The 12,718-nt window shown below is 44.2% G+C and overlaps 1 protein-coding gene and 1 long non-coding RNA gene across 8 annotated transcripts in view; one reads left to right on the top strand and one right to left on the bottom strand.

Annotated features, from left to right (window-relative positions):
* Nucleotides 1-12,718, top strand: part of LOC118508670 (serine-rich adhesin for platelets) — a 155,425-nt gene that overhangs the window by 26,031 nt on the left and 116,676 nt on the right. The gene's annotated exons all lie outside the window — the stretch shown is intronic.
* On the bottom strand, nt 6,440-7,216 carry LOC118509139. Its single transcript, XR_004905847.1, has 2 exons — nt 7,003-7,216; nt 6,440-6,926 (listed from the first exon to the last, which is right to left on the bottom strand). It is a non-coding gene; the product is annotated as an uncharacterized LOC118509139 (long non-coding RNA).

A 12,718-nucleotide genomic window follows, 5' to 3' on the forward strand; every position in this document is an offset into this window, starting at 1 on the left:
GCGTCTGGTCGAAAATGACGACGGTGTCTTTTGTGCGTTTCGCAACCCAATTTGCCCCCGAACGTTTCTCCTGCTTCTATTTTCACGCATAGTAACTTATGTTTGGGGGGGGGGGGGGGGGGGAAGTTTGCAAGTGCGTAGTTGTGCGTTAGTGGTGACTTTATTGATGTGTTTATGCTCTGAATTCTTTCAAATTATGTCTGGAATTCTTACTTATGTGGGTCCGTCTCATTAGCAGAGTGAGGCCTGAAACATGTTAGGAATTAGGAACAAGTTTTACATCGGAGTCCGAGAGAACTTAACTCAGTAAACAGCATCAAGTTTCCTATAGACGTAATATCGAAAGGATGGGAAACAATAAAATCCCAGACTTCGCAACTATCGTAATTACGGAGGCCCCATATCTAGTGTTGAGAGATTCGGAACTCGGGAGAGGATCGAACCGGATTGGACGGATTGGGATTCGACGGGATTGGGATTCGGGATTTGCCGTACGGTCGTGTAGTAAGACTTAAGCCGAATTTCGCTATTTAATTTAAAAATGTTATGTTTTATGACAACAAATATTCTGCAAAACTGAAAATGGTCAACAACATTCTGAATCTGGAATCGATTCCGATCCTGAATTGAATCCAGAATTAGATCTGGATCCGATTCCGAAGTAGGTTCCGGATCGGTTCCGGAATCGGTTCCGCAATTGACATATGGGTTTGTGATTGTTCGAAGATTGCTTTCGATCGATTTACGATTGTTTTTGAGCTGGAAATTACTATTGAGTAACTTTTAATTCAATTAGTAAAGCTTTAAGTATAGTACTCACTTGGTGTTTCAGGAATGAAAGACAATCCTGCAGGTAAATTTCAAATTTTTAGTTGAAAAAGAAGAATTAAAGGAGGAATTGTGTAAAATGACGGTAGCACTCGTACAACAAAAAAAATCTCAACATCTCTTCCAATATTTTAATAGCAAAACAAAACACATCCAGAAAGGGGAGACTCAACCCGCAAGTAGGCCCTGCAGCTGCAACTGTGCTGCACATTATCAGTATGTGCCATTTAAAAGTGTGTCCATTTGTTTCGTCTGCGTGTGTGTGTGTGGGGTGAGGTAATGCGAGGAAGGAAGGAAGTGGGGGAAGGGAAGCGTGTGGGTTTAAAGTTTATTTTCCATTATCAAAGTCAGGGCCATCGAAGCGCGCTGTACGTGAGGCTAAGCACATTCACACACACTCAGACACACTCGTCACACAAAACGATGAGATACGAACGATGAGGATTATCTCATCGGAAATGCACTTGCTTTCCATTGCACTTGCTCTCATTGCAAGTGTGTGGGCATACCCGTGCTGGGTGGGTGCAAGGAGATCTGTATTAAAATATTATGATCAATTCGTATTAGTTATAAAATATGAGCTTCAGGAGATGGGTAAACGTATTACAAATTACTTCTTAATCGCTCTTTAATTACTCCTTAAAATTAAAATTTTATTTCAATTTGTAGAATACTTCTTCTTCTTCTTCCTTTGATACTACAACCTTCGAAAGGTCTCGCCTGCCATTTCTGGCTTTCGGTGACTTAATTTTAACCGTAGCAAAGTAGTCAGCCCTACGTACGGGGAGGCGGTCAGGATGGGATTTGAACCCTCGGCCTCCGGACCGCCCCTTTTGTAGAATACAGAACTATAAATTTTTAACAAACAATGTTTTTCCTTATGCATCAAACCTACAGTGACGTATAATAGAAAAACACCACTTATGTTGCCAAATTTTACAAACTACTGCCTTCGATACTTTTACTTGGTAGAACCCCAAGAAGAGTTTGATAAAAGCTTCAGCAGCAATATTAAATTTCTATTACTCTATGATTTTTTTTTATTTTAAATAATTGCCACCATTTTTCTTTACCTTACCTTTACCTTTACACTATATCCTTTTGATATATACACTAGCTAATAGTTCTCCCAGTGAAAAAAGGATGCACATATACAACCTAGCCGAACCGCAAGAGCCCTCTATCTGTCAGCTTTCGAAACACAAACAGAATACCCTCTCACCAGGCATATCATATGACTGTTTTACGTTTTCGTTTAATTTTTTTTAAATATAAAACGTTCAAATATGATTTACACAAGTAAATATTTAATTTAATGTGAAAAAAATAAAAAGGAGTCTCTGTTGGAATTCATATAATCATTTTTCTTCCAATTTTCTACGGTTGCATAGGCTGTTTGGAGGTGTAGCATTTTTTTTATTCCTTATTGTAGAAAATCCGTATGGGAAGAAACCATTGGTCCTACCCTTGGACGCTGTGAAACAGTGAAACGGAACCAAAAGGATCAAAGAAATATAAATCCCCGAAACAGATGTTGAAGCCGGCGGTGGTTGTGCAAGTGTGGAAAGAGAAGAAGTTGGAGTGAGAATGATGAAAAATGAAACATTCCCTCACGGATGGGGCTGGTTCGCACACAATCATCTTTGAACCAGGCTGGGGAGAGGGAAAAAAACGAAGCGGAAAGAGGTGGCGCAAAAATTGCACTTACACTGGGCGACACCTCGAATGGTTTGGGGTGGTTGCTGCCGCTCGGCGGAAATGTGTGTCTTTGCGGTGTGTGATATGAGCTGTTGTTGCTGTGTGTGGTGCGATGGCTCAACAATCACCGCTGATGATGATGATGATCACGGTGATTTGAGCGTGTACGTGTGTTTTCCAACGCATGAAATTACCCTTCGACTCTCTGCGTGCCGCGTTGCGTCGGCAACAACCAAGAAAGGTGTGCTTGGAAGGAGACGGTAAGGAAAATGGAAAATGGAAATGTAAGAAAGCAAAACAAAAGACATTACCACGCGTTCGAAACCTGGTGGAGAATTGTGAAAGGGAAGCATCACAAACAGGAAAGAGAGAAAGGGGTAGGGAAGGCAAACGAAAAGAAAGAAGAAAAATATTAACAAAAAAGAAAAATATAAAACAAGAAATATGAAAGTAAGTGAAGACAAGAGGTAAGAGCGAAAGGAACGATACTTGGCATATTGGCAGTGATAGTAAAGACAACACATAAATGCGTAAAAAACGGGACAAGGGCAAATGGAAGAAGAAAAACAAGAGAGGTACAAAGTGAACAGCAAGAAGAGAAAAGGAAACAACAGAGAGGAATATAAAAAAAAACAAAAAAAATACACTAATAATGATGATATTAAGTAATGATGCACACAGAAACGAATCAAGGTAAAGAAGGAAAAGCAATGGCGAGAGAGGTGTTGTGGTGTGAGAGGGTGGTAATGGGGTGGTGGTGTAGCGTGCGTTTTGATGCGTTCGATGCTCAAACTCAGTGGTGGTTTCTGTTTGGGGATGCATCTTAGTGACGTTTTTTTTGTACCATTTTCCTTCCTCATGCTATTTAGCTGGCTACCACCAGATTTTTCAATTACTGCGTGCTCTCATTTTTTTTCTTGCGTTGCACTTACTCTCTTACTCTCTTTCTCTTGCCTCATCCATTCCATTCCTTTGTGTGTCGACCTTTTTTTTAAGAGCCCTTTTCGTTGTTCCGTTGCGTGTTTGGTTGCGCTTTTTGTTTTCGAAGTAGTTAAATTTTTGCTGGCTGTGGTTTCTCTTCTACTTCTTGTTGTTTTTCTTTTTCTTTGGTTTCATTTTCAGTGTTTGCTTCATTTCACTTGTTTGGAATGATTTTCTATTATTATTTCGGTAGCTTTATATTTACGTAGCAGAGTTTATGGATGAGTTTATACATTCTTTAGCTCCTCTATCTGTTCTTTCACGATCAAAAAGTTTTGTGGGTTTCTTTACTTCTCTGAACATTTTTTTAAAATATATAGTTAAATTATTAGTTGAAAATACACACCTTTATTTATCCGTTTTTAATAGACGGAATAATTGTGTGGTAATAACATATTTAAAAAATGTAAATCATAATGGAAGATCATTGAGAACATTGGGTTTTTGCTTCACATTTTTATCTATTTTGATGAAATTTTAACATTTTAGTTTTTATTGAATAATCTTTTCTTCTCGCTCACTCCAACACTTTTTTGAAGGAGCACGTGCAATGTATCTGTTGGCATTGGCTCCTGCGCTCAGGCAACAGTGCCGAACAAAAATATAAGACTACCTTTCTATCCAAGTATTTTAAATATTGCTATCGAAACTTTTAGTACTTCTAAAAAATCGGAAAAATGTGTAAAATCAACATCCTTACTTTGTATTATTTTTCTTTTTCGTTTGAATATGATTAAGGTGGTCAGTTTTTCTTTGTCCACTTTTAATAATTATTATTTGTTTATTTGCTTTTTAATAAAATTATAAATTATAAGCAATACGGTGCATATTACAAAAAATACACATTTTTACCTAACCTAAATTTTTCATTCAGACGTTAGCCTTTTTTTAAATAATTATAAATAGTGATAATAAAGTGCCCGGCAACGGTGAGTTATTACTAACAAAAAATTCTAAGTAATAAGAGCACCTATCCAAAATGACTTGAGACGTTAATTTAAGGCGAACTTTAAACACACGCTTGTGAGCGAAAGTTTAAGATCGGGTAAAAGTGGTAATTTCAAACATTAATATTTGGATAGTCTTATTGTTACAGCCATCACTGTAAATGGCAACAATTGCCATGAATGTTTTCTCCTTGCAAATAATCATTTTTTTATTTGTTCTTATTTAACTGTTTCTGTCCTCCTTTTGCTTTTGTTTTGTCTTGGTGCTAGGCGCATGATTGCAAACACAATTTACCTAAACTTCAATTTCAAACCATTCGCTACACTGTATCTGTTGACTGTTAGTGGTTATTTAGAAACAAAAAAAAAAAAATAGCTTATGAGAACGTAAACAAAATGCGCGCTTGCACTACTAAAAATTCCCCACAGCAAACGTTCGATTGTCCCCTCTCCTTCCTCCTCCGGCCCTTCTGCTGTTTGGGAAGCAGAAAAGCGAGCGCGTGCGTGTGTGTGTGTGTTTACATTAAATGAAAAAGAGCGAACTGACTCACTATAACCCTCTTGGCGATCGATTTTAGAACGGTTCTCTATTATGCATTGAAAGAGGCCGCCCGAACGAAGAGCGAAGACTCACTTTAGTTGACATTGGGCGCTTACGCAAGCTTGTTAGGGGGGTGATAGTGGGGGAGGATGGACATAGGAAGTCACCCCATTCCTTACCCCCCCCCCCCTCCCGACCCATCGAATGCGTTTTTGAATTCATTTTCATATGCCCCATGTGCAGAGAAGGAAGAAGAGACGAAGAGGATGGGGTGGCTATATTGCGTGACACTTAAACGAAAAAAAGCGACGAACGAGAAACACACACACAAATGGCGCTGGTGGAGGCAAAAACGCGCCGCGGCTAAACAACACCATCACACACACACGCACGCACCCTTATCTTGCAGCGGGCTGTGCAGCAACAAAAGTGCAGTGGCAAAAAACCTTTAGTCGAAGGGGGGGGGGGGGGGGGGTGGGGGTTGCGGAAAGGGAGAGGAGTGGTGGACATGGGAGGAAGAAGATTGTGGAGGCAGAGGGTGCTCGGCGGCAAAAACCGTTTTGAATGCAAAAAAGTGTATTCGCGAGCGTGCGCGCGCGCGCCGATCGCTTAAAAACGTGTCAAGAGACGGGTGGTAGTGAGGCTAGGTGGGGTTGTTTTTTTTTTTTGCTGAGGAAGATAGAGTGATAAGAGATGAGTGGGAGGGTGAACGAGAGCGAGCGAGCGAGAGAGAGAGAGAGACAGCTGAAAGGGGTGAAATCGGAAGAAGGGGTTGTTTTTTTGTGTGTCGCTGCATCTAAAATGGCTTCTGAGGGGAGAGTGGGGGGAGGAGATGAGAGGAGGGGGGAAGTGCACAACACACAAGCGTGTCGTAACCGCGCCGTGCACACACAGGGAGGAAGGTCCGCTTGACGACGATTAATTGTCAATGTCAGTGTCAAGTACGCACACGGCTCTCTTCGTATGCGCGAACGTGTGTCATGTGAGGAGTGAAGCAGAGGGTGATTTGGGGGTGAGTGGAGAGAAAAGGGGAGTTTCAGCTGCAATCGGCGCACTGTCTGTCTCTCTGTGTGGTTTGCACGGCACCAAGCAGCAACAGCAGCAGCGCGCACAATATGTAATGAGAGGAAAAGATGAGCGTGTGATGCTGCTGCTGCGCTTGCATGCGTTTCGTGTGACATTTTGATGGGTGGGGGGGGGGTTGTTTTTTTGGTGGGTGGGTGAGTTAGGGTGGGCTTAAAAAAGGAGTGGAGGGATACAACAAAGACGGGATGCGCGTGGTTGAGATGTGCGTAAACAATTCCCAGAATTCCTTTATTTGTTCGTGACAGACCGATATGCATTTTCACTGCTCGGCTTATCATCTCCTGTTAGCTACTTGGTTCTATCATAAATTACATTTTTTGTTTTTGCTTCGTTTTGTTACAATTTTCGTTTTTTACACATCAAGTAGGTTTTATTTTAGAACTTACACTAACTTATCTTTGACTTACATTTTTTTTGTTTGAGTTTTTTATTAAATTCTAAAAAAACTTTTTAACCACTTAAAACCCCACTTTAAACTATACTCCTAAACCCTCACACTTCCCGCATGAGCACCTTCGGACGTTGGAAGTCTCGCCCGCAAATATATTGCAGTCAGTTGCAGCGTGGACGCGCAGGCGTGATTCGATTGCATCTCCCATAAGTCTCCCACCCTCCCTGGGCACTGCAAATTGTTCGTTGGGTGACTCGCTGTATGCATAAATCAATAAAGAAAGCGAGAACGAGCGAGCCAGATGCGTGTATGCGTGCTTCCGTTAATTTCCGCGCCACCATGTATATGTATACACAGCGACTAGGTCTCCTCTGTCCTCTGATCTGTTCCATTAGATTAGTAGTACACGTCATCGCTTCGTTTAGAGCATAGAGGCGCACTTTAAAGAATTTTACTGCATCGGACGGGGGGGAAAAAAAGGAAAACTCAGTGCCATCAAACCGTGAAGGCCACACATGTCCCCAACGCACCAAGAAACCTCACCCTGCTGGATGCACTCTCCTCAAATTTTGCAGGAGTACCGTTCTTGCCTGTGGTTTGGGGGGTCTCTCTTCGTTTTATGCTATCTGTTACGATTTCTACCTACCAGAGGCAGGCCACGAGTAGTTGTCACCCGATGACGAAACACCCTCTCCCCCCCTGGTGAAGGTTTCTGTCCACTGTGCACCTGTTCCAGTTCCAGAAATTGTCGATTTTTGCTTAGGACTGCGTCTTGCGGGTTCATCGCCAAAGTTGATGATCGATTACAGTTAGCTCAGGAGAGGGGAGGGTATGGGTTGAGCCATTACTTTAACGGTAAAATGTGCAACCGATCCACCAATTTCTACGAAAAGTGTCCCGTAACACTAGGGGGAGGGGTCGTCAGCACATTAAATCGCAACCGAGTCGCACTCGCGACTATCATAAAAAAGGTGTTTTTAGCTGCGTCTTCATGGCTGTGTGCTTGTTGGTGCGCGTGACTTGACGTCCGAATGACGCTCTGAAGAAAGGGGTTTCTGGATGGTAGAGCAGTAACGCGGGTAGATCTAATTCGTACAATAATTTGGCCAGCAGTTGGTTAGGCGACTAGCTAAGGGCTCAGCAGGAAGGAAGCTCCAACAACACAAGCGCGGCCGACAACCGTTTAGGTGCCCCCCTCCCCCCCCCCCCCCCCTCTGAGATATTATAGTTAAAAATAGCGAGAAAACACACGGAGCAGTAGTGTAGGTAGAGCACCTAGGTAGCCGCCGGTTCTTCTGCCTGCCAACATTCCATCCCCGACGGCAATAGGCGTTGGCCAAATAAATTTTGGCATTTTCAAATCGCTTGCAAGGCAGGTACAGCAAGATGCGCTCAAAAACAACCCCGACGGAAGCCAACAACACACACGGTGGTTGGCTGGCTGCACCTCGGATATATAATTAGGTGCACACACACACACACACGATCTGTCTTGCACGTCCGAAGCTCTCCAAACGCGCGCCGCCACGTTTCAAAACCGGACACATGTTTGTCTCTGCGCGCGTACGCTATTGGAGCGGTCCGATTCTGACACTGACTAATAGTAGTTCTTCCTCGTTCTGAGACCTTGCTACTTGGACAACTCTTTTAATGCTGGATGCTCTCTATATGAAAAGGGAATTTCGAAACGAGATTCGGTTTAGTAATATTTGCGATGTTCGAATCTTCCACCCAAACATTTTGAAGCAACCACCAGCAGCGCGTTCTTCTCCGGAGTTGCGTAACGGCATTGCCGTTGCATCATCAGCTGTGCGCGGCCCCGAATACCTTCGCACCCGTTTGTGTGACAGCGAGACAGATAGCGGCAACAGAGAGAGAGAGTGAGAGAGAGAGAGACGAGTGCAAGTGCTTCTGGGCTGATGTGTGGTGCACATTATCGCGCGCCTATATATATTCTGCATCACCACCAGCGCGTCCTCTCAACTCAGCAATCGAGGGGACGGACGGGCGGACACACATATGTTCTCGTGACCATCGTAGAATGCTTATTAGCGGAGAAGCGCGCAGGAACTTGCAGGAAACTAACACGAATCCGTTGAATGGACGTTCGTATGTGCGTGTGTTTAAAGGGGGAAGAATTTATCTGCTCATTTTCTGGTGTGTACTTTTGGCTTATAAAGTTGACGGTGAGGTGTTCTGTAAGAAGACTGTAAGAGGATGGTTAGTTTTTCCCGATGTTGAATAGCTGTAGGATCTCTCGAGAGATCGCGTCAGGATATTTTTCTTTTTTTGGTAGATAAAGTCAGATGAGATTTTTGGCGGGCCCGTGTAGTGGAGACGAAAACGGTGCCAGTCTTCACATGGTAGGACCGAGGTTCAAATCCCATCCGGACCGTTCCTCCATAGTGAGTGACTTGACTATCCTATTACGTGGTATCATTAAGTCTAGTTTGCCAGAAATGGGAGGTATGACCTAAGAGGAGGTCGTTAGGCCAAAGAAGCGAAAGAAGGGATCTTTGTGAGACTCTTTATATTGAAGTCACTGAGTATCCTGAACCATGAACAGATGTTATGTTTTAGTAATCCTATCCTTCCCGGATCCTAGAACATCCTGGAGGATATCTCCAGGATTTCTAATTCGAAGGGCATTTGGCTTGCTCTTCAACGCTTGTTTGCTTCACGGTTACAAAAAACTTTTCTTTTTACCATGCAGCCATTTGACGTGTGTTGTTCGGGTGCGATAAGAGCTCGCCGTGCGGGACTTGACGCTTATCTCGGCCCAATGCACACTCTCCCTTCCCACATCACCAGGACTGTTTACACGTTTCCGCGCTAACGAACTCTGTTGCATTTCGCTCGTACGGGGCGAGAAGAGAACGATGAGGTGTGTGCGGCGCGTTCTCTTATCACGAACGCCTGAAGTATGCCGCTTCCCAAACCTTCGCCGAGTAGCTGCAGCTGCCCTAACGCCACACGGAGGGTGTGTGTATCCTCGCTGCAAAAATTGTTGTGCAAAATTTGTGCATTATCGCGCGTACAGAGAGACGACCGAGCGTGTGTGTGATGCGACAGCAACACTCCTCTCGCCGCTGTTTGTGTGTAGATCGATCATGATCGAGACGTGTACACAGTAGTAGAGCCTGCCAGCATAGCAGCAAGGACGGTCGAGAATGGATAAAACTTAGACCAAATCTATTCTCGGAACAAACGATGATGATCTCAGGACCTGTCAGATTCGCCCTCTCTCTCTTCGTCACTTTTTATCTCCAGATAGTGTCCGGTGAGACTATTCCAGGGGTCGATGCACTCTCTTACGTGAATACGAGTGGGGGGGTGGTTTAGGTGATATGCAATCGTTGCACCAGATAACGCTTCAGCAAACAGAAGCCCGAGTCCCTCAAGTTTGCTTGGGATATTGAGGCACGAGATATTGTGATGCCCAAAATCTCTTGGACCCAACGCCTTATCGCTATCTGGTCCTCCACATATAGGAGCTTTTGTGGAAGTGGATGACCTTTTGCAGTAATTAGACATCCTTCCTAAGATGTTTCCGAGAGATTTTCAGGAGGTACTGACTCTCCTAAAATCCATGTAGATGTTAGGCTTTAGCTTTGATGCACAGTCTGGTGTGAAGTTTCTGCGTGGGTGCACTTGACAATATGTATATCCACAAAGGCACTCGACTCAGACGACCACGGTGCCACGACGGGTGTCTGGACTCTGGACTGGGAAGCAAGGCGCACCCGACTGCTGCCGAGGGTCACGAACCAGTGCGTTTGCTTCTGTGAGAGACGCCATTAATTCGGGTACGCACGAGAACACGCACAAGACGCGCCGGCGGGCTACACGAACGCCTCCCCTGGTCTCTAGCTGGCAACAACAAAAAATTGGATAAGGCGAAATGTGGTGCAGGTGAGAGGAATCGTCGCGACATGTCTACCCGGCCACCACCACCACCACCATTACCTTCCTGCCAGGCTGGGGGGCGTCTGCACAACGAGGTGTGTTGTGCCTCACGCAACATCAAAACTTCAACCAAAAAACCCCCTCAAAGTGAGAGGGGAAGAGAAAAAGAATTGGTGGTCAACTTCCAGTTTCTTCTTGCCGGTTGAAGTTTGGGGCCCTCCTAAGGGTTGTTTGTCGCTTTGCGTGCAATTACGGCACGCGTGCATCTTTTGCACACACACACACGTTGCGTGTGCATATTAGCGTTCTTCCCGCTGTTTTTTTTTTGTTGGTCCCCATCCACTATACTCCTCTCACCCGAGATATGCCGAGCTCTCGCCAACTTTGGATAATTAGAATGCGTTCCGGCAGTGTGACTTCCTCATTTCGCCGCTTTGGAGATTACGTTTTGGGGTTCGCTTCCGTTTTTTGTTTCCAGACTCTTCATGGTTGGGGGTGTGTTGTTGTGGGTAGCCGGCTTTTCCCTGTCTACCTAATCGCACGCACGCTATCCGCACGGTGTGTGTGTGGTTATGCATCAGCATAAGGGAGCGGAGCATTACTCATTCCCAAACACACACGCAATAGTGTGTGGCACATCGAGTATCGAATGTGAAAGTCGCGCAAGAACGCACGATCGCAAACCTGTTTGCATACAGCGTACCCTTTCGGAAATTGTTTGATTTTGTCTTGCTACATTCGCGTCTGCTTTTTGGGGATCAATGGCGGCGAGCAAGCAGATGGCAGCTAAATGCAGACGAAAAAGCGAAAACGAAAACTCCTCACCTCTGGCGGCGCAAGAAACGGTTCTGGTGGACCGGGACCCGGAGCTCGCTGTGGAAGATATTTTAAGAGAGCCTGCAAACACACTGACACAGATTTTTGCTTTTGCCGCTGTTTTCGTTTCCTTGATATTCCAGCAAGGAAAAGAAGGCGAAGTGGACGAAGAACTGCATTTCTGTCTTCGATCCTTACCCACTTTTTCTTTGCTTGTTGTTTTCGGCCGAGAGACAGACGAGAGACGCTCAAGATGCATCGTTACAAATTTGGCGTGTTTTTTCGCCTTCTCCATCATCCATCAAAGATTGTGTTTTTGGTTTGTTTGGATATTTTTCGTTTCCGAGAGAAGAATTTTATAAATGCAACACCCATACACAACACCACATTGAACGGAGAGGCGCCTTCCTGCTCCTGCAATCCGCATTGCGTGGCGCCTTCAATTTTTTATTGTTGCATGCTTGCTACAGTGAGCACAGGGGTTTTACTTCCGGCAATATAATTACCGTGTGTGTGTGTGGTTTGCGCAGGTGCGTTGTGCAGAGTGTTGCATCTCATTACCGATATATGTATTGGGGTGTTAGGGTGGTTTACATTCACTTAACTGTGAGGTGATTAGAAACGCTTTGAAAATATAATTAAATTACCAACATCTGTTATTAGGCGCTCCGAGCAACGTAACGTTAAGAATCGATTTGCTTTCACGGGTAGAATTCATTTGCATCCCGCGAGATGTGGATAGTGATCGCTTATCAACTGCCCATCAGAACAGGTGTGCTCTCGGCGTTACTGATAAGAGCGCTTACACGCTCTCCAGGTGAAAAATGATGCCCCGCGATCTGGTGTTCGAATCTCGAACGCTGCTCCATGTGGGTGAGAGGAAGTATCTTCCCAAAAAACTTTTTCACTGATCAGATTCGATTCTGCTTCTTGCCCTGTTATGTTGTGTGTGATAAGTGGTCATATTCCAGATTGAATCAAATACGAACTTATGTCTCATCTCATCAGGTGGTGGTTGGTAGCTTTGTGACAGTCTCTTGCATATGTGTGTGACCCATATAAGCACCACCTGTGCATCTTCACGATGTGATGTGTGTTGTTTGGAGAGAGATGATCTCTCTTCCATTGCGCGCTGTGCACAACATACTTTCTGAGCCCCAGGCTAAAAATAACGCACACCGTACCGAGTATGCACTTCATAAAATTTTATGGTGGGGTGTTTTGCTGCTTGTGTTAGGGTTCATATCATAGTGGTCCTCTTTACTGGGTGAAAGGATATCTCTGAAACCTCACTTTTTAGCATCTTCTGAGCTGTGCATTTGGTACCAAAATAGGTTTAATTAGTACACACCAAAAATATCTATTTAAGATCGCCTTTTTTTTTTGTATCGCTTCTTGCCGTTCACTGTCTGCAACTTTTACAACTGCTCACTTACTTTTAACAGCAGGAGCTTTTTTTAATAATAAATCGGGCCCAGGTTGCGCAAGATTAATTCGTTTGCGTTTAAAATTGTATTACTGTGT

The sequence above is a fragment of the Anopheles stephensi genome, chromosome X (genome assembly GCF_013141755.1).
Source record: "Anopheles stephensi strain Indian chromosome X, UCI_ANSTEP_V1.0, whole genome shotgun sequence".
In the NCBI taxonomy this organism is placed as follows: domain Eukaryota; kingdom Metazoa; phylum Arthropoda; class Insecta; order Diptera; family Culicidae; genus Anopheles; species Anopheles stephensi.